General features: G+C 41.9%; 1 protein-coding gene across 1 annotated transcript in view; it reads left to right on the forward strand.

The window, feature by feature from the left end:
• SUPT3H (SPT3 homolog, SAGA and STAGA complex component) overlaps positions 1–5,741 on the forward strand; it is a 393,577-nt gene extending 387,836 nt beyond the window's left edge. The window contains exon 13 of the mRNA XM_045573190.1: positions 3,023–5,741. The gene's annotated coding sequence lies outside the window, so the exon portion shown is untranslated. The remainder of the gene's footprint in view (positions 1–3,022) is intronic.
• Positions 5,742–6,000: the final 259 nt, after the last annotated feature.

A 6,000-nucleotide genomic window follows, 5' to 3' on the forward strand; every position in this document is an offset into this window, starting at 1 on the left:
AAAATAATAAATAATTCACATTTAATGCTCTTACCACGTAGAAGACAAATAAATATAACTGGCGATTCTTGTTCGGAAAGAAAATATATGTTTACCTGTCTAGAAAGTATAAAATTTAATTTCATGAAAAAGAATTTATATAGTTCCCATATCAGATATTTCTTCCCAGTTAATGTAACCCCTTGTGTAAAACCGAATTGCTATAGAGAAACTATTCCCTCATCTGTCCTCCTGGAATTTAGATAGAACTGTCCCAGGTTGCATTTAAAATTTTACCATCAACCATGTACACATCTCATAAAATATTTTACAGTTTCCTGTATGCTCTGGCTGAACATTTCATAGTACATAAACACTTCTGCAAATAATATCAGGCATCAAGCCGAACATATCATGGCAGTGGCCCCCACATAAAGCCGAGTGTCCAGCCATTTATTTTCTTATTTTTATCTATTTATTTGAAAGCCACAGGGAAACTGTGTGCTCTGATTGTGCAGTGGCAGGGGTGGGGTCCGGCGGTTTGAGGGGAGCTGTGTTCACCAAGCAGGGGCTCTGCAGAGGGCAGCCAGCCGCGCTTCAGCAGCAGAACCGTGCCTGCAGGAGCCGGAGGGAAATGTGACGCCTAAATAAGGGCCAGATGCCTTTAAAAACTCGGATATTAAAAAGTCATATCTCTTCAAGCAAGCCTCTCGTGTTGTGAATAGGACAGTGATATCATAGCACTTAAAAAGAGAAACAAAGAAAGAGATTGGCATTTGTGTTTTGGAACAAAATAGCCAATATTTAAGCTGTCATAAGTCATGGGGATTTTGACAATTGAAGCAGATTTTAAAACAATTAATTCTTACAAAGTCACGAGAAGCCCACATACAGTGTGTCATTGTTGGAAACCTCGGTGATTCTGTATGGAGCGTTACATTCATGTTCTCTTTTCTGCTCATCACCACCCAACAGTATCCACTGTTCTCGTTTTTTTCCAAAGGAAAGTAAAAATAGAAAAAATATAGGAAGAATGAATAATCAAGATGATTGCTTACATAATTTTACTTTACCAAGTAACACTGCACTTGCTATTAAAATGATGGTATATCGTGTCAGTGTTTTAACAGTAAGTTTGACACAATTATGGCACATGGTATGCCCCCCTGTGCACTAAACACTTTGTGGGTTGTCTCGCTAAACACAACCCCATCACAAGAAACGCATATGCTCTCCCTGCCGCCTTTGGGCAGCAGGGGTAAACTGAGGAACGGAAGGCTCGGTGCCTTATGTGGAGGCACCCACAGTGCAGTTGGCATCCACGCCCAGCACGCTGACCCCAAGGCTCACGCTCAGAACCACTGAGACACAGCATGGAGTTTTTATGAATAAAGTGTTGTAGGAGATTGTCAGAGAGGATTGCTCCCAAACTGGAAGCACTTCTCAGCACCAAAAACCCTGATTACCAGAGAAACCCATTTTAACTTTCCTTCGTTAAGGCCAAATAGTGTGTATATAATAGAATATCAAATAATGTATAATAGAATGTAATTACATAGAACAATGCCAGGTCTTCTGTAACGTCTTAATAAATAAATACGAAGATAAATGCACGTACTAAGCATCATTATACAGATTAGGAACGAAGTGTCCTCAAAGGTCCATGTGTACCAAGCCTCCCCTTGCGAAGATGAGATCTCTCCAGAAAGTTCTCGTTACTTAGGCTGCTAGTGTGTTCTTTCATGCAGGTAAGTAGCCCGCGTTATAAAAGTCCCCACCTGTGTGCATGTGTCTGCCACGGCGCACAGAGTCCCCACGGCAGTCCTTGGCTGGTGTTCGCTCATTACCTAGGTCATAGGCCATCGTTTCTCCAGACCCAGGCGGCCGTGAGCCGGAGGGGCACGGTGAGCAGAGGGCAGGAAGAAGGCGGCTGAGCTCAGCTTGAGTTAGCAGTGATCCTTTTCCTCTCATTGCGGTGGGCAGCCTTTTCCCTTCAAGCCCTCGGTCTGTGCTGCCTTAGCACAGGTCGTTTTCTGATGTCTGCCTGTTCAGGCCCCCTGGCAGCGCACCGGCCACTGGGCCTGCGGGCTGCAGCTGTCCGTTCTGAGTGGCCCTGCTTGACTTCTTCCAGCCTCTTTCCCTGGGAGAAGTGAGTCCACCTAGCAGTGCAGGGGCCAGTCCCCGCCACTCCTCCCTGACCTGTATGTGCCCATCCGGCAAGCGGACCCTACAGGCAGCGACATGTCCACCCTGGCAGCGGCATAAGCGAGATCCATATGGCCTCAGCGTTCCATGTTCCTAGGCCGCGGGGAGAGACCAGCCCAGCCGGAGGGGCCAATGACTGAGTCCTGAGTCAGGCAGGCTCCTACCCTGAAGGGTAGCCACGCAGTTTTCAGTTTGCATCCATACCCAAAAGGAGATGGCAATGGAATCTCTGTTCATTCATTCATTCATGCATTCATTGTTTTCATTAAAAATATATATATATACGTTAGCACCTATGAAAGCCAAGCAATCACTATGGAGTCTATAAATTCCCAAACAATAAGTCAAGGGCTTGTGGGGAACATCAGAAGTCTTCAAGGGGCTCATGGGGCTACTTAGATAGATTAAATTATGTGTAGGTTAACTCCTTAAGTTTTGCCCACGTGGGCACCACTCTGTTTCCAAAAAAAAAAATTAAAAAATAATATTAAAAATAATATATATATATATATAATGTATATGTTGTATAACATACATTAAATAAATACATATGTGCACCATTGTGATTTATTAAATATAAATTCATTTAAAAGTGATCACAGAATCCTGTGCCATGCCTGCCTCCCTCCCCACAAACCAGGAAACAAGTGAGAAACTACCTCAGGCAGCTCCTCCAAGACTGGCTGCTCCCACTTCCTCGGGAAGCACAGACAGCCGTGGAATCTTACCCAGGCGCCTGTGTGGGAACCTGCGAAATTACTGGGCGCTTTTCCCCTGTCATGTCTAGTGTGAGTTTCCCTGAACAGGATGAAAAATAAACCCGCTTCCTCTTTCCTAGGTTTTCATGGTGACCTCCTTCCCACCAATACACCTGCCCACCTCAGTGCCTAGACCTGCTGCCTGCTCTCACCTCTACGTCCCTGTTGGTCTCCAGCCTTCCTATGAGTGTCCCTAATCATCTCTCCTGGGCTCTGCAGCCTGTCCCAGCTTAAGGGTTTCCTGCGGGCAAGTCTTGAATGTATACATTTTTGTAATCACCACATGCACACACTAGGTATCCAATAAACATTTGTTAGATGGTTAACAGAAAAACTCATTTAAGTAGAAGCACAGAATCCTTTTCGTTGTTGTTAAATCTCTGTGTAATTTCTTATCGATGCTGTTTCACTTATTTGGCTGCAAATCTCCTGAACTGTAGATGATCACAACCTTTTTCTTAAAAACAAATACAGTGTCTCCGGAAATCAACTCAGAGCGCCCCATGCTCAGGCCCACTGTGGCCTTTCTGAGTGGGCATTGCGACTTCAGGCTGTTTGAAGGGGTTAATGGGCTCAGGAAGAGAGGAGCTCGATCCCACTTATCCTGCTGAAGACTTAAGGAACTGCCCTGTCCCATCCAAATGTAATCCACACAAACAAGTAAAGAATCCTAGACTCGCCCGCTACTTTTGTATATAGCACTGTCTTTGAAAACCTGCTAGCTCTCCCATTGTTTCCTGTAAAGACAATGAACCATTTTAGGATAAAATTTCCTTAAAGGAAATGGAAATAACATTTCCATCAACCTTAAAGTAGATATGATGATCTGTTCAGACTGAAAAGAATGAGATTTTTGTGAACTGGAAGCAACAGTTTATCACCCAAGAATAGCTTGCGATAAAAATGTGTTTTCTGTATCTCCGTTCGTTCATTCACTCATTCATGCATTCATTGTTTTCATTAAAAAAAAAAATACGTTAGCACCTATGAAAGCCAAGCAATCACTATAGAGTCTATAAATTCCCAAACAATGAGTCAAGGGCCCGTGGGGAACGCCAGAAGTCTTCAAGGGGCCCATGAGGCTCCTTAGATTAAATTATGTGTAAGTTAACTACGCATATTTTGCCCACATGGACACCACTCTGTTTCAAATATACATATACAATATATATGATGTATAACATACATTAAATAAGTACATATGTGCACCATTGTGATTTATAAAATATAAGTTCATTTAAAAGTGATCATAGAATCCTGGTAGCTTTTTAACATTACCTTTTTTTTTTTTTTTTTTTTTTAATTCACAAGGTAGGAAAAATGCAAGTTATCGAATGCATGGGTTAGTGAGTGAGTTTTTGCTAAAAGGGACGGTTGGGCTCAGGGCACAGGCCCACTGCTTTCTGTGCTTGACAGGAACAGCCAGTCGCTTCGAGGGGCTGTGCCTCCTGAAGGCTTGGGGCTGTTTCGATCAGTATTCAGGGTGTTTTTCCTTCAGCATAACCTGTCACCCGAACTTATTTCAGTCTTATTTTGGGAAAAATTTATGATCTTTTTAACAGTAGGAAGTTTTGCGTTTCCTGGCATTTTATTGCTTTGGGTATTTGAAGCATTTCAATCCCAGACAATAAATATTATGTGATTATTGTTTTCATATGGATAGGTTATTTCCTCTCTGTTTTTTTCTAAACCCCTTTCCCAACTAATAATACTCAACAATGTATTAACATGAAACTGTGCCATTCAGCTTTTCCAGAATCAGGCATAATGAAAATTGAAAGAGGGGCAGGTTAGAGGGAGGAGGGTTAGTCAGAGTTAAAAATAAATGGAGGTGTGTGGTTTTCTTTCAGCTGGATTTCAAATGTTTCTTGCTCAGTTGAGATCAAGATTATATGAATTCTATAAATCATGTTTATAAGCTCTCATAACCAGTTATCACATTAAGTGGTATCTTTTTATAGGATTATTATGGGAAGAAAGTGGGTCTCAACAAAGTAGATGATATTAGCCAAGCACCCCATGATTACTGCGTGTTCAAAAGCACGCCCTTTAAATGTCTACCCTCATGGCTCTCATCTTCTTCACATCTTCTCACACTGTCACTGAGAGAAGTCTTCGCTGGCCACCCTTTTAAATACTGAAACCCCAGCCTCTGCGCTAGCACACTATTTCCCTTCCCTGCTTTTTGTTGTTGCTGTTCACTCGAACAAGTACCGTTTCCTATACTTATTTATCTTGTTTATTGTCTCCTCCTTCTAGAATGTAACCTAAGATTAAGGATACAGCCTATTTCACCCACTGCCCCATCTCTAGCACTTGGAATGGGGCCTGACACACAGTGCACTCGGTCAGTATCTTACTGAGTGGATCATGGGTTGATCAGTCCTTAAATCTACAGTTTTTCACAGCACTGGACCCATGTTGCTGGACTTTCATGTCTTCTCACTTCTGTCCTGGCTGCTGTTGTTTCCCTCCCCACCTCGATGTCAGCTTCCCCTGACCTTCCTAATTCCTCTGAACTTCCACTGTGACACCAGTCTGTTTAAAAGGCTTTACATCCAGTACTTCCTAAATCACAGTGCATCTTCAACAGAGTAAGAGATTTGGCCACCACAAGCAAGAGTGAGTTATGATTCAGTAAGGTTTTCTTTAATGAGAGGGCGAATTTTTTATATATCTATTTCACTACTTATTCGAATTTTCTTTTTAATACAACTCCAGGTTAATATTTTTAGTGCATTTATGACTTTATATATTACAATAGTATTTTATTTTTTAATTATTAATTTGAGAGAGAGAGAGAGAGAGAGAGAGAGAGAGAGAAACATTTATCTTTTGTTCCAATTATTTATGCATTCATTGGTTGATTCTTGTATGTGCCCTGATTGGGGATTGAACCCGAAACCTTAGTGTATCAGGATGATGCTCCAGCTAACTGAGCTACCTGGCCAGGGCATAGTGTTGTTTAGATAGGACAAATAGAATATATTTCTTTTATTAGGTATCAGTTTACACGCAGTACAATTCAGTGGCTTTAGACAAATAAACACATTTATGT

The sequence above is a fragment of the Pipistrellus kuhlii genome, unplaced genomic scaffold (genome assembly GCF_014108245.1).
Source record: "Pipistrellus kuhlii isolate mPipKuh1 unplaced genomic scaffold, mPipKuh1.p scaffold_m20_p_5, whole genome shotgun sequence".
Lineage (NCBI taxonomy): Eukaryota > Metazoa > Chordata > Mammalia > Chiroptera > Vespertilionidae > Pipistrellus > Pipistrellus kuhlii.